This window comes from Mustela putorius, unplaced genomic scaffold (assembly GCF_011764305.1).
Source record: "Mustela putorius furo isolate JIRA1106 unplaced genomic scaffold, ASM1176430v1.1 tig00000281_pilon_pilon_pilon, whole genome shotgun sequence".
NCBI classification, from domain to species: domain Eukaryota; kingdom Metazoa; phylum Chordata; class Mammalia; order Carnivora; family Mustelidae; genus Mustela; species Mustela putorius.
Window position 1 is genome coordinate 20,379,664 of NW_025421343.1, and position 25,232 is coordinate 20,404,895.

Here is a 25,232-nt window from a genome sequence, read left to right on the forward strand (position 1 = left end):
GGCTTTCCCGTTCCAATACCCGCAAGCTCTGTGACACTCAGACACCCCGATCCTTCTGTGACCCTGCGGGACCTGAGGCCACGCTGACCCCGCGTGGGCTTCGCCCCGGTTTAGCCTCTGGAGCAATGTCCCTCAGCGGAACAGACTTTTAAAAGTCCTGATTTTGTGCGCCGTTGCTCCGCCGCTTGCCGGGAGCCGGCCTCTCCTCCCGGGGTTTATCTTCCCGACGCTTTGGATTCACTTCTCCGCCGGTCCTACCTTTCAGAAAGTGGTTGTTTTTCTGTTTCCAGAATTGCTGTTCTTCTCTTCGATCTGCCGATGGATTTTCAGGTGTTTGCAATCTTTAGATAAGCTATCTAACTGATCTCCGGCCAGCTGAAGTAGTCTCAGCCTGCTACTTCTCCACCATCTTGACTCCGCCCTCCTTCCCAACCCTTTCTATCTTGTTAACATCTCTTGTTTCCTGTGTTGTTACTTTTAGCTGTAATGACAGGCGTCAGGTGATATCTCATTGTAGTTTTGATTTGTATTTCCCTGATGCCAAATGATGTTGAATATTTTTCATGTGTGTGTTAGCCATCTGTATGTTTCTTCATGTCTTCTGCCCATTTCTTAACTGGATTTTTTGGTTTTGGGGGTGCTGAGTTTGATAAATTCTTTATAGATTTTTGGATACTAATTCTTTATCAGATAAGACATTTGCAAATATCTTCTCCCATTCTGAAGGTTGCCTTTTAGTTTGGGGGGAAAAGTAATTTTTTCTTCATTTTAGAAGTTTTCATTTGCAAAGCAATAGTATAGTAGTATAATGTAGTTCTAGACAGTATTGTACTGGCACAAAGACAGACAGATTAATGGAACAGCACAGAGAACTCAGAAATGGACCCACAATTAATCTGGTCAACTTCTCTTCTAACGACGCTGTTGCAGAATACCCAAAAGAAAAAAGACAGTCTTTTCAACAAATGATGTTGGAAAAACTGACAACAACATGAAAAAGAATGACATTGGATTACTTTCTTTTTTTTTTTTTAAGATTTTATTTATTTATTTGACAGACAGAGGTCACAAGTAGGCAGAGAAGCAGGCAGAGAGAGAGGAAGGGAAGCAGGCTCCCTGCAGAGCAGAGAGCCCGATGTGGGGCTCGATCCCAGGACCCTGAGACCACGATCTGAGCCGAAGGCAGAGGCTTTAACCCACTGAGCCACCCAGGCACCCCTGGATTACTTTCTTATATTATACACAAAAATAGATGCAAATTGGATAAAAGACCTAAATGTGAGAGAGGAAACCATCAAAATCCTACAGAAGAACAGTAACCGGCAGTAACCTCTTGGACATCTTTGACTTCTTATTAGTTGTATCTCTGGAGACAGGGAAAACAAGAGCAAAAATGAACTATGGGGATTTCATCAAGATAAAAATCTTCTGCACAGCAAAAGAAGCAATCAGCAAAACTAAATCAGAATTCAGAAATGGGTCGCCTTTGGTCAAAATCAAGGTATTAGTTCTGTTTTATTCCTTTTGGAGGCTTTAGGGAAGAATCCATTTCCTTGCATTGGCCACAGCTTCTACAGGTTGCCTAAATTCCTCGCTCAGGGTTTCTTCAGTCTTCAAACTCAACAGCATCTTCACATTTGTCTGTCACTGACCGGTTTTTGTTATCTATCTCTTTCCCTGCCTCTGATTGTCCTGCCCTTTCTCCCCTTGTTAGTGCCCTGTAATTACACTGGAAACACTTAGGTAATCCAGGCTAATCTTCCATTTTGAAATCCTCAATTTAATCACATCTTCAGAGTTCCTTTGCCAGGTAAGGTAACATATTTAGAGTCCAGGGATTAGGATGTGGACATCTTTGATAGGGGAAAGGGTGGTGGGGATGGAAGTTGGGAGAGGAGGCCATTATTCTAATCCCTACAGGCACCATGTCAGTTTTTTATAAAATCTGAGATCTGGTTGAATAGGTGACATATTCCAGATGTTCAATTAACATTTGAAAAGTTAGTATATAAAGAATGTCTAACACAATGTCATTCTAATGTTGTATGTCATCAAAGTATGATCTAAAATTTCACCCAATTATCCACCTCTCCCATTACAATATTTTCAGTACAGTAAAGATCTGTAGAGGACCAACAGTGTCACAGGTCACAAAATCCTATGGTAACTCACTCTGTGAAACACCTCAGATACCTCACCAATGGATTGTTCTGTAGGAAAATGAAACAGGAAATTTCATCATATTTGGCCTCCTCAGCAGAAGAGCTCTTTCTGTTTTAAAAGGAACGATGCCAAGGTGATGTTTCTATTCTTCTCACCTTTGCTATCTGCCTTATTTTCTCTTCTGTAGGGGTTTTTTACCTATAGCTGTATACCGTCATTTTAAAATTATAAAGCGTAAGGTATTAAAATTATGATTAGAAAGCATTAATATTTTATGTATCAGTGGTACTTTATCTGACTTTTCTTTTTAAAATTGAAATTATATACTTCATTTTCCAAACTGCCTGTTTTGGAATCTAACCAGTATCTCTCTTACCTGGAAACTCAATTTGTCTTTCAAGCCGAGTAACCATGAAACCAGAAAATCTCATGGGTTCTGTGGTTTAGTAAAGGACTTTCTGGAGCTGAGAAAACCAGAAAATCTCATGGGTTCTGTGGTTTAGTAAAGGACTTTCTGGAGCTGAGAGAAGGAGTTATAGCAGATAAAATTCCTTATATCCTTAGATAGCCTATAAAGCACTTTTGCCTCCTTATATTTATTGGCTCATTTACAAATGTTTGTATATAGTTATTTCACAGTCCATAAGGGCAAAGGGTTAAATTATTCCACAGCACACTGTTGTCCCCTGCCTTCTTGATTGGTTGATTCAATTTTTCTTTTTTTAAAGATTTTATTTATTTATTTATTTGACACAGAGAGAGAGAGAGAAAGAGAGAGCGCGCACAAGCAAGAGGAACAGCAGACAGAGGGAGAAAGAGAAGCAGATCCCCATTGAGCAGGGAGCTGATGCAAGGCTCGATCCCAGGGTACTGGGGTTATGACCTGAGCCAAAGGCAGATGCCCAACTGACTGACAACCCAGGTGTCCGAGTTGATTCACTTTTATTTTCATTCTTCACTTCCATTTTCCTCCTTCTATGCCCTTTGACTCTGTTTGATTTTGAGTTTTTATGTATCCTTTTAAAATTATTATTACAGGGGCCCCTGGGTGGCTCAGTCAGTTGAGCATCTGACTCTTGATTTCAGCTCAGGTCATGATCTCAGGTGGTGAGATCAAGCCCTACGTCAGGCTCCACACTGAGTACGGAGCCTGCTTAAGATTCTCTTTCACTCTCTCCTTCTGTCCCTCCCTCCTCTACCTTCTCTCATGCTCCTGCTCTCTCGCTCTCTTTCTTGCTCATAAATAAATAAATAATAGTTTAGTATGTTTTTGCCTATAAACATAATTCCCATAAAATTCAGTATTTTTATTTTTCTCATTAAACACAGACATTTTAATAGCTCTCCATGTTATGGAGACTGCGTGTGGTTATTTGCTTCTGTTAGTGTTCTACAAGATATGCTCACTATATTTTTTATCCACCTACATATGAGCTCATATGTATATTGCCTTCATCTATCTAACTTGAGTAAACACAACAATGGATACCCCTGATAATCTGGGGACTATGGATTTTGGTGAGAAGTTTTTTTTTTCTTTCTTTCTTTTTTTTTTTTTTTTAAGATTTTATTTATTCATTTGACAGAGAGAGACACAGCAAGAGAGGGAACACAAGCAGGGGTAGTGGGAGAGGGAGAATCAGGCCTCGCACTGAGGAGGAGCCCGCTATGGGGCTCGATCCCGGAACCCTGGGATCATGACCTGAGCTGAAGGCAGATGCTCAACTGACTGAGCCACCCAGGTGCCCCGAGAAGTTCTTTTTTTGATATGAACCCTGGAGGATCATTGCTAGGTCAGCAATCTTGACTCAAGTAAGTACGCCCAGGGAAATTTTCAGTCTGTTTGTACCTGTCTTACCCCCCACCAGCAGTGTGTGAGTGTTCATGCTTCATCCTCACCAACATATGGCATTCTAATATTTGTTAATCCATAAGGTAAAAGTAGTATCTTACTCTTTTAATTTGTATTCTTCCAATTATCAGTGTATTTAAGCATTCCTTTGTACTCCTGCATTAACCATTTTTCTTTTTCTTTTTCTTTTTTTTTAAAGATTTTATTTATTTATTTATTTGACAATGAGAGAGAGAGAGATCACAAGTAGGCAGAGAGGTGGGCAGAGAGAAAAGGAGGAAGAAGGCTCCCTGCTGAGCAAAGAGCCTGACACGGGCCTCGATCCCTGGACCCTGAGATCATGACCTGAGCTGAAGGCAGAGGCTTAACCCATTGAGCCATCCACGTGCACCCCGTTTTGCTTTTTCTTTCTGTGGATTGCTATTGAACATGCTCTACCCATTTGTCTATTATGTTTATTGTTCTTTTTGCTTGATTTCCTGGATAGCTTTATCATAAATACTGATCACTTATTAATCTTAGATAAAAGCTCTGTCTCATTCTTCCATATTTATATGCTGTACTTGGAGGTTCCACAGTGGCCTTTGCTTAACGGGACATTAGTTACAGCTTTAGAAAGTTCAAGTAAATAAATGTGCCAATATAAGCAACTCATAGTTTACTGTAACTCAAGGGAATGGATTATAAATAAACTATCACCTTCATTTTATGGCCATGAGAAGTAAACACATTTCTCCCACCATATCTGTATTCAGTCATGTGCTGTGTGTGTGGTAGCTTTGGACTGTGTCAACTAAACCTAGTTGGAACTAACTTTTCCAGAATTCCCTTCTCTTTGGATTAGGGTTGTCCACAGAAAAAGTGCTATGAAATTTGGAGGGTAAATGTGAAACAGTAGTCATTTCTGCATCCTAAACATCAGAGTAGGGTTCAAGGAACTGCCACAAGTTGTAGGATTATCACTGATTTTCTGGCTCCCTTAGTTGATTTGAAGCAACATCTGTGACTTCAAGTCCTCCAACTCCCACAGCATCTTCTTCTGACCTTTTCCAAAGTGCTGGATCCCCTGATGAATTTCCTCCTTTAACTTCTGTGTGACTCGTATATGAGATGAAGTTTGTCAGCTTCACCTGTAGTCTCCTGCATTATCAAGGGTGAAGGGAACTTGAGACAGATGTGGATTCCAGTTGCTTAAAGCTCTTTTATACTTTTACAATTGAGATGTTCTTCACATCTACCAGCCTAGCAACTTCAGACTCAATATCAGGCGCAGAAACAATTATATGAATTTATTTATATAAATTTCTCCCCAGTTTCTGTAATTAATCAGAAATCCTAATCCCCATAATAAGTCCCTTATTCGAAATCACTCATAGTTTTTCTGCTTCTCTGGACAAATTCTATGCAGTAGATACAGTAAAGATGGAAATGTACAATTTTAAGTAAATCTGTGAACACAGAAATTTACTTATCACTAAATCAGACTTGGGACATAGTTCTGTGTAGGCAAAATACATGCTTTATTTACTGAGGCAGGCAGTTTGGTAGAAAGTAGAATCAGCTATGTTAATTATATTCTTTAAGAGCAATCATTTTTTGAATTTCAATTCTAGTACAGTTAACATACAGTATTATATTAGTTTCAAGTGTACAATATAGTGATTCACCAGTTCTATATATTATTCAGTGCTCATCACAGAAAGTGTGCACTTAACCCCCTTCACCTATTTTACCCACCCACTACCCACCTCCCCTCTGATAACCATCAGTTTGTTTTCTATGGTTAAGAGTTTTTTTGGTTTGTCTCTTACTTCTTTGTTTGTTTTGTTTCTTAAATTCTACAGAAGAGTGAAATCATATGGTATTTGTCTTTCTCTGACTGACTTATTTCCCTTAACATTATACTCTCTAGATCCATCCATGGAGCCCTTTTTCTCCACCTCCTTGCCAACACTTGTTTCGTGTGTTTTTGAGTTTATTCCAACAGGTGTGAGATGATAGCTCATTGTGGTTTGAGTTGCATTTCCCTGAGGATGAATGATATTGAGCATCTTTTCCTGTGTCTTTTGGCCATCTGTTTGTCTTCTTGGAGTAATGCCTGTTCATGTTTTCTGCCCATTGAAGAGCAGTCACTTTTTAGCCATTTTGGAAAATATACCACTTTGGGAATCTGATAAGAGGCTTTGACTTCTTTCTCAGAAACAACAATAACACAAAAGTACAATGTTTTTTGTACTACTTTAGTATGTTCATAGATTTCCTAAAGCCTGTCAGTGGACCTCTAAATCATTTCAGGGGTTATGAATCCCAGGGTAAAAATTACTATCCTAGACCAAGGCACACATTGTATTTCTTGCTGGGTTAGTTGGTGCCTGATTAGCTCATTTCTTTAGAACCTGGTTCTAAAATGAATGAGATCACATATTCAACCCACGTATAGTTCAGATGCCTTACTTAGCTCTTCCAACCAACACAGGTCAGATGTCTTTCACATGTGTGCTATGAATCACGAGGAGGATGTAATGAAAACATAAGGATGTGAAAATGTATTTCACATAAATAAATGAAAATTTATACCTGCTAGGTGTAATTAACAATTGAAATTCCTGCCAATGGATGGTTGATGGTGCTTTCTTTTACTCAAGGTAACAAACTTTAAATTTATGATCTCAATGATAGTGTCTTGCTTTTGAAGCCAACAGTTGATGATAAGCCATTAAACTGTTCAGTGTGCTTCGATAACTTTCTCCTGTTTATGTTTCTATGTGACTGCCAGAGTCCAGAAATGCAGAAAGTTTCCATCTATCACTGTGGAACAGCAATCAAACATGGCCAATGATAAGAGTTTGGTAATATTCAGCAAAATTTAGTTAAGGCATATTAAACTACTGCTTTTCCAAGCCAAGAACAAATAGACGCCAGACATTGATGTGCAGGGAAACAAAGCAGTTTTCTAGTAGCTTTTGTTTAGAATGAAATATTTTCATTTATTTTTTAAAATAATGAGCAGTAATTTCTAATGAAAAGGTGAACAAAATTCATACTCCTTAATTTAAAAAGAAGCTACATAAAATAAGGCTATGAATGAACCTAATTTTTCTAATTTCTAGCTTCAAGTTATTTCTAAGGAAATGAAATGAGAGAGGAAGATGATGATGTCCTGGAAAATATTGAGATCTAAAGAAGAAGTAGGAAAAACTGATTACATAACCGTGACTATAGTATTCTCAAGCTTTTCATAACATCACTTACTAGTTCCCACCAGATTTCTTCCTAACCAACAGTGGATTTGGGGAAATAGAATAAATTTTTCGATAAAGGACTCAGGTTGATTTTTTCCTTTCACACTGTGGCTGTGTCAGACACAGCAAAAGGTTACTTAAGCCCCGGCATACTCTGGGCTTGGTGTGTGACTTATTACTTACTGTTTTCTCCTAAATGCAGAAAATTCTAACCACCTTCTTTTAAAATGCCAGAGGATGAGGCAGAGGAGAATGGGAAGTGATTTATATTAGATATACTGTTTATTTTTGAGTTGATATAGAAGTTCTGGGATTAGATAGTGGTCATTGAGTTACTAAGAGCCATTCGGTGGTAAATTTTATGTTAATTGCATCTCAATCAAAAACAGAAAAATACTATAGTCAAGAAAACCATGTGAAAACAAAATTTCTACTCACTGAAACTCAAATTAAGTCCCATCTCCTTTTTTCAGTGTCTGCTTGCTCTGCTCCTACCAAATATGTCACATCCTCACCCTCCAAATATGATCACTGAGACCTGTCATCGAGTGACCACTCATCTCAGTTTGCCTGGAACTGTCCAGTTTCGTCATGGAAAGTGCTGCCTTCTTAGGAAATCTCTCTGTCTTGGGCAAACCTGGGTGGTCGATGACCATACTTGTCAACAAGCAATCCTTTTTTTTTTTTTTTTTTAAACAAAAGGATTTTATTTATTTATTTGACAGAGAAATAGAGAGAGTGCACAAGTAAGCAGAGCAGCCGGCAGAGGGAGAGAAAGAAGCAGGCTTTCTGCTAAGCAGGGAGCCTGATGTAGGATTCAATCGCAGGACCCTGGAATCATGACCTGAGCCAAAGGCAGCCGCTTAACCAACTGAGCCACCCAGGTGCCCCCAGCAATCCTTTTCTAACTAGGGTCTGCATGTTTTTTATATCCCCCAAATCATTTCAATTTCTCTATTTCAAATATACTGCCCCTTTCCCTCCTTACCCTTGGAAAGAGCAGGCAAGACCTTTGTGAGCACTTAGCCTCATACTCCTTCTTTCAGTGGTTCAGCTGAAGCTGTGATTCTTTACATCGTGGCTTTGGCCTGAACTCACTCCGGTGTTAGAATACCTAAGTGCATTTAACTAATTAAAAATTCCCAGAGCTATAAGCAATGAGAAACATGTCCACTATACTTCAGTAAAAAAAGAAATGAGAAACAGTTTATCCTTAAAAAGAAAATAGAATTCTTTCTATAGCCATTGAAACTCAATTTTCCTATTCCTTATATGCTTCTGTTTTAGAAATAAAGACTTAATGGAAATGTCTCTTTACATCTTTTGGTTTGGAACAGATCCTCTCAACACCCACAGGAGTTCTAGGTGATAAACGAATACTCATTCACTTCTCAGTTTAGGGTCTCAGCACCATACAAAGTATGAGATACGTTATGAAAGGCTATGGTACATAACACACTGGTGTTTTCCTTTACTCTGCAAGAATGCAGAGAGGACCTAATTCCAGATTATCACCTCTGATTTTGTTCTACATCTGGAAATATGTAGAGGCATCCCATTTTTTTTTTCCCTTGAGGCCTTCAGTCCTTCTGTTGCAATTAATTGAGCCAGTTCTTAACCTTCATAGTTACTTCTTCTCTTTCTAACTCAGTCCATTGCAGAAGATGAAAGGGAGGGTGTGATGCTCCACATTGACTGTAGCATAAAAGCATCATTGACTGCCAGAAGCTTTTCATTAACTTTTATATTTAATCCTCACAATAACCCCCTTCAGCATGAAAGAAACTATTATATCCATAGTACAAATTAAATAAAAAGTAAAGCTCAGGGTGATTAAAATAATGCTTCTAAGGTCGCATAGAGCTAGCGTGGCTGAATCAAAATTCAAGACCAGTTTTGCTTGACCACAAATTCCATGTTCTTTCTGGTGCACTGTGGCTGGGCAATGAACTACCTTTCTGGGCTTTTTTGAAAGAATATCTACCACTTTGATAATTAACCTTGCCTCTCTTTGATTAAAATCCTTCTGATAATACCTTTTTGCTTTGTGCAGTATCTAAATAAAGCCAAAGTCTAATTGCTTAAACTCCTTCAGCACTTATGTAACATAAAGGAGTAGAAATGGCATGAGGGCTTCTGGAAGATGAAAGGCCTTTTCTCAAGAGTGGCTCAAAACCAGCCCTAGGAAATTCATGCCTGCTTCCCTATTCACTTCTCTGTTTTATTTTTATCCAAAGTATCCATCACTTTCTGGCTGGCCACTTATTTTACCTCTTTGTTTATTGTCTTTCTCCTGATTCCAGTATGGAAATTCTGTGACAGTAAGCATTATGTCTATTTCCTTGCTCTGTCTCCAGTGTCGTAGTGCCTCGTACCCAGTATATGTTTTTGAATGAATAAATGAATGACAGAGAGGTAAAATATGGTGGATTTGCATCTCATGGGAAATTAGGGTGGAAAACCCTTTATAGTACAGAGACGTGCTATCCCTTACTAAACCTACCAGGTAGTTTTCCCTCCAACACTGCAAGGGGTGTATGTTTCTTTCATTGGACTTGCCTTGCTGAAAGTTTAGTTACCATAGTACATTGAAAATGCTTATCTTTAAAGACGGAAATCACAATAACCACAGAATTTTTGTAGTAGAAACACAAGTAAATGAAATATTCTGCTAGTATCAAGAGAAACGCCCCTTCCTAATCCAGCCAGACATTGATACCAGATGGTAAATTTCCTCTGCCTCTAGCAAAGTAAAATAGAGTAAAGACCCTTGCTAGCTAGGCAGAAAATCTAGCTAGTTTAGAAATCTAGCTTTCTGTTTCCACCGGCATGCCTGTAGCTGAGTGAAGTCTGGAAGTGGCGGGCAGTGCCATTTTGCATCTTTCAGTGCTGGGAGGGTGGCACCGGCATGAATTTATTTTGCAGTCATGGGGAATGACGTTGCCTTAATCACTTTCAGTTCAGTTCAAAGTCAGGATACATGTAGGGATTAAAAAAAAAAAAAAGTGTAGTCCTTTGGATTTCTATACATTTTTTTATTCCTTTTGTGGTTTTGCTGTCCCACTGCCAGGTTGATTTTCCCAGCTGTCCTGCTCTCTTGGCGCTGGCAGTGACCATATCATCTCAGTTCATTGTCAGTTTGGGTTTTATGTATCACACCTATTTAGCTTGGTATCTAAGAGAGACATTCCAAGTACGACTTGAAGCCTTATGCTCTGCATTTCTATCATATCATAATGATACTCAGGCACATGATGGCTTTTGGCAAATAGGACTTTTTTTAATTTGCAGATCATCCATTCACTTTCCGTATAACTAGGGAAAGACATTGAAAATCTCTGTGTATTTTAATGTCTGACTTATTCCTGTGGGATATAAACCAAAGAAACAAATTCCCATAAATTTAGGTGCTTATTAAAGCACCATCTTTCGTCTTAAATATCCCCCTGTGGGTTTAAGTAAGGTCCACAGGTACAGTGGACGTGCCTGAAGCATTAAGAGGGAAAGTGGGGAGAAGGAAGTAACCAGTCAATCTTGGTTGCCTGGGGCTTAAGGTTTTCCCAGGAAGTGGGGCTTCAAGGCTAAAACTGGGAAAATCTTTGGCAGAACAGAATGGTTGGTCACCCTAGAGGAAGAGTGAGAAGAAAGGAGAGAAAGTGGCGGGCGTTATTAGAAAGCCACCCACAAGCAATTCTGTTTCTTCCTAACTCACTGTGTCAGCACTTTCTGGGCATCTGCCGTGAGCCCAAGCACTGTGCTTGGCACAGGACGAAAAGTGCTGACTAAGCCTCCTGGTGCATAGAGTTTATAGAATCCACTTGTCTAGTGGAATTTGAGATGCTGGAGCTGAATAGAAACATAAATATGTTGTAGTCAAAGCCATCCTGCTCTGATTAACAGAAGACTCTAAAGACTCAGGTTTTGAATGGTTGATGCGCCTATAGTGAGTTATACTGTCAGTTCTAAGAGCTGCTCTATTCACTGCACCCAACTATCTCTTTCCCTGTTTCCCATCAGTGGCTGCTTGCATTTCAGACTATGCCAGAGCGCCTCATCATATTCTCTCTGTGCTTACTCAGCATATACATTTACATCCTATTGTCTCTATGTCAACTTCTAGGTGTCAGATTGAATTACAGCCCATTACTGAAATGACAGTCACTTACAGAGGAATGCTCACTTAATTACAAACAAAAGAGGGAGAATACACACAATGAAAATGTATACATTGAAGTTTCATGTGTATGTACTCAAGTTAATCCTGTATATTGTCATTTCTAAGACATTTGCCACTTTCTGCTTTGCATCGTAATCACTTAGAGGTGTATTCTGTATCCACTTAGGAGGGGTCCATATCCTATCTATATTTTCACCTCTCATCTCAGCACTTTCATTGAAGCCTAGAACATAGTAGCTTCTCTTGAAATGGTTGCCAAGAAATAATCACATTTCCTCATAGTCAAAGTCAGTTAGTTTGGGCAGCTTGTTTCCTTAGCTCTAGAACAACTGGTTTGGCCTTGATTTGAAGCAGTCTCACAAAAAGGCAGTTACGCTGCTAAATGCCTGCATGTCTAGGGCTCTTTAAAAGGATGTATTGCCACAGGTCTGTTCTATTTCTCTTCTCCATTTCAGATAGCTCTTAGTAGTGTGGACCAATATCTAACGTCTCCGATAACAGAAAAAGAGCTGGTAGAATCTTACTTGGAAGCCAATCTGCCAAGAAAACTTGTTTTTCCACCATCAAGTGCAGTGATTCATGCATTGAAGGTCTTTAAGAAATTCTTAATGAATAAATATGGTAAATTAAGTAAACATCACTCATATATAGGGTGCAAAGGAGGAGGAAGACCCTTTCAGCAGCTCAGAGGCTAGAGGTGTTTGTTTTAATTCAGTCAAAAGGGAAAGTGATTTTGAAATGTTGGGTGTGCAGGATCTGTGGAGATGGTAAATTCCATTTGGATTGGAACTAAGGAAGAGTAAGAAAAACTTTCCTCATCTTTAGGAGAGAGATTGACTGAATCACACATTTTTTTTTTTTAAGATTTTATTTATTTATTTGACAGATGGAGATCACAAGTAGGCAGACAAGCAGGCAGAGAGAGAGGAGGAAGCAGGCTCCCTGCTGAGCAGAGAGCCTGATTCGAGGCTTGGTCCCAGGACCCTGAGATCATGACCTGAGTGAAAGGCAAAGGCTTTAACCCACTGAGCCACCCAGGTGCCCCTGAATCACACGTTTAAAGCACAAGCAACTTTCTGGGTTGTTTCTCTTCATTAGCTGCTACTCCATCTTGATATAGTATCAATTCAGCAATTCTTCCAAAATCCAAGTTTGTTTACAAAGCATCTTTCAAATTAACCAACAAGTTATTCTCAGTTTCCATCTTAGTGAAGAACTGGTACTTCTGGGCAACCTGATTTTTAGTGTGTTCATTACTCTCTGGGACTCAGGTTCACCTTGTAACAAGAAGTACTTGACTTTATGACTTCCCTTCCCAGCAGGGACCAGAGATCTTCCCCACAGCTGTACTTGTGACCATTCTCAAGGAGTTCTCTCCATTTTCTCTACCCCCAGGCTTCCTCTAGCTCATCAGACAGATGGCTTAAAGATTGAACTCTCTGTTATGCATCCTTCTGCCTTCAGAGACCTTTTCCCATTTAACTCATGCTGGATCCAACTATTCTTTGTAATGTCTCTTTTATTTTTTAAATGAAATATCACATTAAAAGTGAGATAGATCTTGGTGGTTAGCACTGGATACATGATAACCAATATTATTATAAATGTTTGTCCCTAACTAGGAGCTTGTAGACTAGCAGGTAGAGCTTGCCATCACTGCCACTTGTTTCTGACTTAGGCATGCTGCTACCACACTTATAATTAGTAATTTCTGTCAAAAGACTTTTGCCACAGTTCCCATGGAAGCATACTGCCAATGAACTGATTTTCTTTTATAAATCCTTAATAACATATAAATTAATTCTTCAACCAAGAAAGTACTTTTAAAAATGTTATTTATTGCTAAGTGAATTCATTAATAGCACTTTGCATACTATATGATTACTCTTAGATAGAAGTAAAATTTCAAGTCCATTGACTTGCCAGAACACAGGAATAGTCAATGCAATTCATAACACTTGACTGTAGTATTTTATTAATATTATAGCGGACATTAACTATGAATGAATGAGTCAGGTATAAATGTATTTCAGTCACCCAAATTATTCTAAAGCAGTTCCCTAGAAAGAATGTTTGTTCATGTGCTTTCTAAATGCCCTGACATTTAAAAAATTTGAAGGATTGTATAAGAAGAATCTGATAGTCTTCCATTTCCTAAAACCTCAAATATTTTCTTCATATCTCAGTGTTGTAAGAGCCAATGCCAGTGATTCAGTTTAAATTATAAAAACTATAGTGGTTGTGTAGCATTTAGTTATGGGGACATGAAAAAGTTGATGTCAGGGGCTCTTGGGTGGCTCAGTTGGTTAAGTGTCTGCCTTTTACTCAGGTCATGATCCCAGTGTTGGAGTCCTTGCTTAGTGGGGAGTCTGCTTCTTCCAGCTGCTTGTGCTCCCTCTATCTCTCTGAAATAAATAAATAAAATCTTTTTAGAAAATTGGTGTCAAGGGACTTCAAACATCTCCTTGATTGTAATATTTTTAAGTTTAAAGTGCAATATAATGTCCTATGCTAAGTAACTAACCCAGAACAAGTGCTTTTCTTGATGGTTAAGATCATCTCCAAAAGCTCCATCTGTATTATGTGGAGAAATAATCATGTATCATAAAACACATACATGCATTGACTTTTATTTCCTTACAGAGCATGTTCCAACTTGTATATGACTTTTCATGCTATGAAACAAGGTGAAACACATTGCACATGATTAGGGACTGTATCTTTGTGATTAGATACCCTAAATTTGGACTCTGGTTCTCCTGCTTACGGAGGTGTGTCCTTGGGCAAGTCTTTTAGCCGATCTGAGACTTATTTTCTAGGATGCAATGATTTCAGATGATTGTGATGAAGAATAAAATGGAATACACGTATGAATACTTCTGACGGTAGGTCCTCAGTTTTTTTTTATCTACCTTTATGAAAGTCTATGAAAATAACATATGAAGTGATAACCATATAGTCTGTATTTCCAGTTCTTGACTTGCTCTATATCACATGACTACTTGCATTTATTTGTCTGCAGAAGTCTTTTTTTTTTTTTTTAAAGATTTTATTTATTTATTTGAGAGAGAGACAGTGAGAGAGAACATGAGCAAGGAGAAGGTCAGAGAGAGAAGCAGACTCCCCGTGGAACTGGGAGCCCGATGCGGGACTCGATCCCGGGACTCCGGGATCATGACCTGAGCCGAAGGCAGTCGTCCAACCAACTGAGCCACCCAGGCGTCCCTGTCTGCAGAAGTCTTATAAAAACCTTATTTCAGCTCCATCATCCTGATTTCATTATGATCATGTCTCTGAATCATTTCCCCTGCTACTCTGTTTTGTTTCTTTTGTATATTTTAAGATAATTTCCATCTAAACATCATATGAACCACATCACTGAAATCTAATTAGTAGATCACCTGCTCCGGCAGCATGTGCCTTTATCTCATTACTTCTCCCCTGTGAGCCATATGTCTGCTTCCGACATCAATCTTTCTGTGTGATTATTGCAGCAAAGAATTTATTGAGTTTTGTAACAACTGTCTCTCCTCCTTGTAAGGCATCTCTGTTCTTAAGTTCTCCAAGGTAGACATCCTACAGTTGTCTTTCTCAACCCCATGCTGTGAGTGTGCTTCAAAGTAATACAGTTTCCTTTTGTATCCCTTGTGCTCATTTTGTTTTTTTAGTTCACAGATACTAAAAGCTACTACACTGCAATTGCTGGTTTTATTTGTTTACTCTCTTTGGGACCTTTTTCCCCCAGAAGCAATTATATTAATATCATGCTGAACTTTGTATCCAAAGTTTGTGATATGCCTTGATGTGATAGGGAGAAGTCAAAAAAGAAACTGGGAAAAGTGTAAGAAGTGAGTTGAAAACAATGACCAGTCTTGTTGACTTCTTTTTGTTTTTAAGTTGGGTATTATCCAGGTGGAGCCCCTAACTTTCCTTTGATGGGAAAAAGCTCTTCTAGGAGAAGTCTCACAGTTATTTCCTAGAACCAGGATCCCAATCAATGTGGACGATCTTATCTTAGACAGCCCAGGAGTTTACTATGATGAAATTAAAACTTTGTTGTGAATAGTATCTACTTTTCTGCATAATCCACCATTTTCTTTTAATATTTAACATAGCAGACTTGATTTCCTCAGTATACAGGGTTTAAGGCCTGGTATGTGCCCAGTACTGTTGTAGAAACTGGGAATATAATGATGAACAAGACCTCCGTGATCCCTGCCATTATGCCTCTTCTAGGCTTTTGAGGAAGGCAAACATCAAACAAGGGAACAAAGCAAAGGCTGATGAGTACTGAGAGAGGAACAGGACACCAGAGATTCCTAGCATTGTATCGAGAGGGCTACCCTGAGAGCCCAGAATCCAATCTGATGCCTGAAGTCAGCAGAACTGATTGGAAGTTCACAGAGATTGTACTTCACAAACAGTGGAGAGATGTTAGGGTGTAGTTGAATGAAGTTCAAGTGGAACCACTTCTAGAAGCTCTTCATTTTGTAGCCCTCAGCAGATTATTCGAGAAAAATGGAAAACTTACTACTCTATAAATAATTCTTTCTCACCCCATCAAATCTCATAATTATATGCTTTCACAGTACATTATACCTTCCCCTTTAAAGTCCTTACATAATTGTAATGTTTCCCAAAATTTTATGAAAAATTTTAAACATACAGGAAAGTTGAAAGGATTGGACAGTGTGCACACATGTGTTCAAAACAAAAATTCTGCTGTCAACATTTTTCTCTATTTGCCTTTTCACATGTTAATCTGTCTGTCCATCCCTCTGCTTATCAGTTTGTGTTGTTTTTAATGCAGTTCAAAATTAGATGCAGACATCAGTACGCTAAACCCCTAAACACATTTAGCATGCCCCTCATTAGCTAGAATTCAGTGTTTGCATGTGGCTGAATGTGTATATGTATGAAAACAGAAGTATATTTGTGTATTTTCAGTATATTGAAGAAATGAACAAGACATAGTTATACTATTCAGTAAATCTTGAAAAATACATGCACTCCTGTAAGATGCGGAGCATCATCTTCCCCTCGTCATCCCCCATGGCCCTTTCTAGGCAGTCACTGTCCCTGCCTCTGTCCCTGTCCCTACTTCGAAGGCAAGTGCCGTTCTCATTTCTTTCCAGAAAGATTTATTTTACCTATTTTAGAACTTCATATGAATCCGTTCGTGTGGTATACACTCATTTGTGTAAGGCTTTTTTTTCATTTAGCTAATTGATTTTGAGATTTATTTATACAATGTGTCCTACTAGTTTATTCCTTTCAAATGTCAAGTAAAGATCATTGTATGACTATATAACAGTGTCTGTTTTCTGATAACAGACTGTTGGGCTTTTTCCAGTTTGGGGATTTTATGGATAAAAGAGCTATGAATATTCTTATTCAGTCTTTTTGTGGACATATGCTTTCATTTCTCATGCATAAATTCCTAAAAGTGGAAATGCTGGGTCATAGAGTTAGGTGTATTGTAAGAACAGTATTAGTATGCTGGATAAGGTGCAAGCTTTAAGACTGTTAAATTGTCTTTTTAAAAGTGGTTTTGCTTCACATTCTCACCAGCAACATATGAGAGCTCCAGTTATTCCACATCCTAGTCAACTTGGGGCTTGACTGTCTTTAACTTCAGCCATTCTGCGGGATGTGTAACAGCATCTCATTATGATTTGACTTGCAGTTCCCTATTGATTAATGATGTTGAACACTTTGTCATGTACTATTAGACATTTATATATCTTCAACTGTGAGACGTCTAAATCTTTTAGCTATTTTTAAAAATTAATTATTTATTTGAGAGAGAGAGAAGGAAAGAGAGAGAGAGAGAGTGTGTTGTGTGTTGTGTGTGTGTGTGTGCGCGCGCGCGCGTGCTAGGGGCAGAAAGAGAGGGAAAGAGAGGATCCTAAGCAGAGTCCCTTCTGAGTGCAGAGCCTGGCATGGGGCTTGACCTTAGGACCCTGAGATCAGGACCTGAACTGAAATTAGGAGTCAGAAGCTCAACCTACTGAGCTACCCAGGTGCCCCTAATTTGGTTTGTTTTTTATTTATTGAATTGTAGAAGTTCTTCATGCATTCTGGATTTGAGTTCTTTGTCAGATAAATGTTTGCGAACATTTGTGGCCTTTGTCATTCATTTTCTTGATGGTTTTTGGGGAGAAGTTTTAATTTTGATGAAGTCTAATTCATCACATTTTTCTTTTTTCAAATTGTTTTATGTGATATGTTCTTTTTTTTTTTTAAGATTTTATTTATTTATTTGACAGACAGAGATCACAAGTAGGCAGAGAGGCAGGCAGAGAGAGAGAGGGAGGAGGAAGCAGGCTCCCCACTGAGCAGAGAGCCCAACGCAGGGCTCAATCCCAGGACCTGGGATCATGACCTGAGCTGAAAGCAGAGTCTTTAACCTACTGAGCCACCCAGGTGCCTCTATGTGATATGTTCTAAGAAACATTAGTCTACATCTAGGGAATGTATTCTTTCATGTATTTTAAAAATTGTGTAGTTTTAGTTTTTTTTTTTAATTTAAAAAAAATTTTTATAAACATATAATGTATTTTTATCCCCAGGGTACAGGTCTGTGAATCGCCAGGTTTACACACTTCACAACACTCACCATAGCACATACCCTCCCCAATGTCCAAAACCCCACCACCCTCTCCCGACCCTCCTCCCCCAGCAACGCTCAGTTTGTTTTGTGAGATTAAAAGTCTCTTATGGTTTGTCTCCCTCCCAATCCCATCTTGTTTCATTTATTCTTTTCCTACCCCCCCAAACCCCCCACATTGCATCTCCACTTCCTCATATCAGGGAGATCATATGATAGTTGTCTTTCTATGATTGACTTATTTCACTAAACATAATACCCTCTAGTTCCATCCACATCGTCGCAAATGGCAAGATTTCATTTCTTTTGATGGCTGCATAGTATTCCATTGTATATATATATATCACCTCTTCTTTATCCATTCATCTGTTGGTGGACATCTAGGTTCTTTACATAGTTTGGCTATTGTGGACATTGCTGCTATAAACATTCGGGTGCACATGCCCCTTCAGATCACTATGTTTGTATCTTTAGGGTAAATACCCAGTAGTGCAATTTCTGGGTCATAGGGTAGCTCTATTTTCAACTTTTTGAGGAAACTTCATGCAGTTTTCCAAAGTGGTTGCACCAGCTTGCATTCCCACCAGCAGTCTAGGAGGGTTCCCCTTTCTCCGTGTCCTCGCCAGCATCTGTTATTTCCTGACTTGTTAATTTTAGCCATTCTGACTGGTGTGAGGTGGTATCTCATTGTGGTTTTGATTTATATTTCCCTGATGCCAAGTCATATTGTGTAGTTTTAGTTTTTATGTTCAGGTTTATATACCACCTCAAATTGATTTTTGCATATGTTTTGAGGCAGGGGTTGGGGCTGTTTTTTTTGTTTTGTTTTGTTTTGTTTTCATATGGATATTCCGTTTCCTCTTTCACATTTGATTGCATTGGCACCTTTCTCAGAAGTTAAATGATTATGTGAGTGTATTTTGGGGCTCTGATTTTGTTGCATTGTTGTTCTTTTTTGGGGGGCTATCTTAGACCGTGGTCTTGATTACTATGGTATTATAGTAAGTCTTATTACCAGTTATTTGTAAGTCCTCCAACTTGGTTCTTTTTTTTTTTTTTAAGATAGATTTTGCTATTTGTCATTTAAATTTCATATAAATTTTGAATCCAATTGTCAATTCCTATGAAAAGGGCTGATGATATTTTGATTTAGATTGTATTAAACCCATTGATAAGTTTGGGGAGAATTGATAAAATCTTAGTCCTTGAGTCTCTGAACATCATATAAATATTTAATTTTTTTCTTCAATCTTTTGTAGTTTTTACTGTGCTATTAACTGAATATTTATGTCCCCCCGAATTTATATGTCAAAGCCCTAATCCCTGTTGTTTTAAGTTCACAAAATTGCCCTATTTCAAGGAAAAGGGGAAAGATTCTGATGGGAGAGTAACAATATTCTGTAAGATCATATGACACCAGAAGTTGTGTTGTGACTATATTTGGAAACACAGTTTACCACAGTTCTACCAGTATTTCAGTAGATTCCTTAGAAATGTCTAAACATTCATGTTATCTGCAAGTGGAGATATTTTTACATTTAAAATAATCCTTATGCATTTTATTTTTCTTATTTTATTGAAATGACTAGGATCTCCAGCACTATGAGTAGAGTAAGAGTAAGCATCCTTTCCTTGACCCCACTCTAAGAGGTGTTTGGATATTTCACATTAAATATGATATTAACTGTAGTTTCTCACATATGTTCTTTACAAAATTGATTTTCCGAATTTACCTAGAGTATTAATCATGAATAGGTGTTAATTTTGTCAAGTACTTTTTCTGTATCTGCTGAGCTAATTACATTGTTTTCTTTTTTAACTTTCTAATCTGATAAATTGTAATGATTTTTGGATATTGAATAATCCTTGAATGTCTGGCACAAACACCACTTTTTTATGATGTATTATCCTTTTTATAAACTGCTGGAGTCAAGTTCACAATATTTTTGTTAATTTTTTGTGTCTATGTTTACAATATATATTAGTCTGTAATTTTTTTTTTTTTTTTTGTAATTATTTTGTCACTTTTGATGTCAGGGTCATGCTGACCACAGTAAAACAAACTGCAAAATGGTACTTTTAATCTTACATACTACGATGCTAGGATTTGCCCTACAACCTACTCTGATTTTATAATCCCGACTGTAAGGAATGTGGGTTTGGGTGTTAAGAATCTTGGCCTTGATGTTACGCCTAGGACACACTAGGGATTTAAGAAATATTTTTTTAAATCAGTGAGTTAATCAGCATATTAACAAATGAATGCATGGACATATGAGTGGAATTAAGAAATAACTAAATGCTTACTCCTGCCCTTATTTGCTTACTCCCAGATACAACTTGTCTCCTAATTTCCTCTGGACCCATTCTTTCTAGTTGACACCCAGCTTGTACTTTGTTTAATTGACCTCGATTTCATGTTTTAGCTCTACCTATTCTCCTTGCAATTTTGGCTTCTCTACCATCTCTTTGCATTTGGAATCACACTGACATCATGCATAGTTATTTTGTTTTTTATTACTTCAGTGCCCCATCCATGTAGTATCTCTCCAGAAATTCAGGTCTCAGTCATTAGTCCTGAATTTTGTGCTTGAACTTGTCCAAACAATGAAAACTAGATCTTTTCCTGACACTTTCTGAATTCCTTGCTTCAGTCCAACTTCTGTCATAATGAACACATTTCTTCTAACTAGCCTAGTTCCAGCTGTGGAATTGGTGTTCAAGATACTCCCTACTGCTGGCTCTGTTCTTGGGTCTGTTGCTTTCTCTTGCTTACTCTTTAACATGCTCTATTTACTATCCCTACTGGGTTTTTTGGTTTGTTTTTTGTGTTTTTTGTTTGTTTGTTTTTGTTTTTGGCAACATGTGATATAACGACTCGATATAATATGGCTGGATATAATATGCACAATATATGTTAGTCTCCAAATTCTTTTTCTTAATCCCTGGGGTAGTGTTCTTCTTCACAAGAAGAGTGCAGTGCTCATGCTTTTTGATAGTAATTTCAGCTGTACACAAAGACTTTTAAATACTTTCATTTCCTATCTGGATCATGTTCTGGATCAGTGTTTTACAGGCATTTTTAAAAATCCGTTTTTTTTTTTTAAGATTTTATTGATTTATTTGACAGAGAGAGACACAGCAAGAGAGGGAATGCAAGCAGGGGGGGTGGGAGAGGGAGAAGCAGGCTTCCTGCTGAGCAGGGAGCCCAATGGATATGGAGCTCTAACCTAGGACCCTGGGGTCATGACCTGAGCCAAAGGCAGATGCTTAACCGACTGAGCCACCTATCTTATTGTATACAATAAGAAATTCAACACTAAGATATTATATGCCTATATGCCTACCATTACTAATATTTTCTAGTCCATTCTGTTTTATCCCATTCTTCTATTTATATAATGTTTGTTGCTTCCTCTGTTGGTTTCTATGTTTTATTAAACATGTTAGGTTCTTGGATTGCATAAAAATGTGGCATTCCTGAAATTTCTTTCAAAAGCAATTGCTGGCCTTATTAGCTTTTGGTCACAATGTTCTTCACTTAACGAAAGTTAACAAAACAGTGTTTGAGTGTGGAAAATATTTTGTATATCATAGATTTCTTTTTTTAATTTTCCCACTGATTTGCTATTTAATGCCTCTCCCCGTCTTGTGGAGCACAATACCTGATCCTTTTCAGGTTTTCATTGATGATTAAAAATTTGAACTCCTCATTAGCCAGTCTGAAATGTGGTATCCCCGGGTAGCCCCTGTAAGTCAAAGGAATGGGAAATATTTTGAAAGAGGGCAAGACTAGGTACTTCTGTCATGCTGACAACAATTTTCATTAGTTGGGTCCTTTTTTGTGTGATTTTGAACATTCTGGAAGCGATTTTTCCCCAGTGGTGTTCTTCAGAGTGGTAAAAGTAGCACTTCAAAAGGATGTCCCATGATATGGTTCCCTTGGAAAACTCAGTTTTAAATACAGTTCCTTTTTAGCAAAAAGACTTATCCACGTTTTCTAAATCTCTGGTTCAGTTTGTCTTGGGAGATCATCTTCTAAATACAGTTGTAAAAGATACATTGAGAGAGAATACATTGAGCTAGGAGCTAGAAGAGTACAGTTCTCATCACAGCTCTGTGTGCCCTTTGGGCAGAACATCTATAAAGTTAAAAAAAAATAAATAATTACTAAACTCGCTTATGGTTTTATTAATCTAAGATGTGATGTGTTTAAGAAGTTTTCAAAAGGAATTTGGAAACAAAGTGTTGCTGATGTGCTGGGGTCCAGGGCTTTACTTGTAATAATGTCTCATCTGCTGTTGCTTCTCATCCTCAGCCTCCTTACTGAACAGTCATAGCTCTGTTCTGTTTGTAATGAAAACTTTGCATATGGCTTAATTTTCATTTCAAACTCAATGAAACCTCCTACTTATAGTGGTTTGGGGTTGGAGCCACAGACACCTAATTTGCAGGCACCCAGTCCTAGTTGCAAACTTGAACAGGCAAAAAACATACCCATCCAAGATGTGCTGTTATTTCCATTTTTTTAGCCAGACCTTGAGATTTCATATCTAAAATTCAGACTGGAAATTTGAAGTGAAAGATTAGGTTTTCATAGATGAGTCTTCTGTATCCCAAGTTGAAACAAAAGAATACAATAGTAATTGGAGGAGGAATAGTAATTTTTAGAGTAATTTTTAACTATTTGGGTTAAGTCTTAGAAATTATTCTTGGATAATTCATTTTAGTAACTAAAAATCATAGCTGTTCTGAATAATGAGTAAGCACAAATGGATTCTCTTGAATCCAGGAAGGGAGAAACTATAACTTTAATTATGTATTCAAATATTAGGTTTGAGAAATGCCCTTTCTAGCTCATCTTACAAACATTGTCTAATAATTTTATAATAGAAGTTTCAAATGTCGATAATATTTTAATAAAGATCTAGTAAGCCATAAATCCAGATTCTAGAATTTTTTTTTTAAGATTTTATTTATTTATTTGACAGAGAGAGATTACAAGTAGGCAGAGAGGCAGGCAGAGATAGAGAGGAGGAAGCAGGCTCCCTGGTGAGCAGAGAGCCCGATGCGGGACTCGATCCCAGGACCCTGAGATCATGACCTGAGCTGAAGGCAGCGGCTTAACCCACTGAGCCACCCAGGCACCCCCAGATTCTAGAATTTATGTCATTTTAAAACAACTACTTCAGAACATTTAATTAAAGAAACTCGGTTTTTTAGAGCATGTTTCTGAAATATCTATCCTGTTTGGCTTTAAATCCCCAACATATATGTTCTGCCTGAGAGGTCTATGTTTGAGTAGAGCTTTTTGGTTAGGAACTCTATATTGAAATTTTTAAAAAGTCTTAAATTTTATGACTTACTGAAAGTCCTTTCTCCTTCTCTTCTTCCTTTTTGCCTGCCTTAGGCTTCTTTATGTTTAAAAAACATGGTTAGCTAAACTTTTTTAGTTTAGAATACCTTTAGCTTTTAGAAAAGTGAGAAAAAATAGTATAGAGTTTCCATGTACTCTACCCTCCAATTCCCCTATTATTAACATTTACCTTAGTACATTTGTCACAATTAGTGAACTGTTACTGAAACATTGTTTTTAACCAACTCTGTACTTCTGTAGTCAGAGTTCCTTAGAATTTAATGTCTTCTTTCTTTCTTTCTTTCTTTCTTTCTTTCTTTCTTTCTTTCTTTCCTGTTCCTGAATCTTATCCAAGACACCACATTGCATTCAGTATTCACAGCTTCTTAGGCTCTACTTTACTGTGATGATTTCTTAGATCTTCTTCAGGTTTCCTGACCTTGACACTGTTCAGGAGTATTGGTCAAGTATTTTGTAGATTGCCCCTCAGTGTGTGTGTGTGTGTGTGTGTGTGTGTGTGCTTTCCTTATGATTAGACTAGGATTATGAATTTTTTGGAGGAAGACAACAAAAGTAAAGTGATATTGTCATTATAATATATCAAGGGTACGTAATACCAGCATGACTTAATCACTGTTCATGTTAACCTTGATTGCCTGCCTGAAGTAGTTTTGGTCACCTTTCTCTACTGTAAAGTTACTCCTCTTTTCTCCTTTTCTGTACCAAATTCTTTGGAAAGAAATCACTTTGTGTAGCTCACACTTAAGGAGCTGGGGATATGGCATCTTTTTAAAAAATAATGTACATGTAACCTAGGATGTAATGGTGACATATAGATTTATATTGCCCTTTAGAGTTGACACAGTGAATTTATTTATATATAACCTAGTCACCAATCCAATGTAGTAGGCATGGGCCAAATCATAGAGGTAAAAATAACTGATAAATCATCAAGTAGATACAAAAAAGTATATATTGTTTCTTTCAAGAAAATCCATTGAATGGCAGCTGGTTGGCTTAGGGTTCCCAGGATATTCCATTGTTTCCTGCTCTTATCCTGTATCTTTTTCAAACTGTTCCTTAGAAGTCATTGTTTAAATGTCTGGCCATCACCCCAGAATCCACATTTGGGGTGAAAACCATCATATTGTCCATTCCTTTCCTTCTACCACTTCATTACATCTCTCCCCCCCCCCCTCTCTCTCTCTCTCTTTCAATCACACACACACACACACACACACACACACACACTCACTCCTTGTTTAATAAAAAAGAAAAACAAACAAACAAAAAAACCTCTTGCTCCAAACTCTCCTGATTCTGCCAAAAGAATTACCCTTTCCTCTGTTACTGAGACTGGATTCTATAAGATCATCTTGATGTAATTCCTTTATCTAATTCTTGTATCTTCTTCAAAATGTCATTCATTTCTTTGTTCTTGAAACTGGAGCCCTAGTCATGCTTCTGTTTCTTCATGCCTGGACTTGTATGGAGTTCTTTCAACTGTTCTCTTTTTACAGCAATTCTTTCTTGCAGTTGTCCTTAAATGGCAATTCTTTTGCCCCATTTTTGCCCCATTTCCCTGGGGAAAATTCAGTAATTCTCTGAATCTCTACATGTCTTCTGGATTCAACATAGCTGACACAACCTAACTTTACACTACTCTGTGGTAAGCATGCATGGTTCTCATCAGAGTAAAATCATGGCCCGAGATGTGAGCTTGTTGTTCCCCCTTCCTTGAATGCTCTCCATAAGTCTCCCTGGCCCCCATTTATTCAGATCCTAGATATCCTTCAAGGGTCAGTTTAATTTTCTCTCTTTTTAGTTAAGTG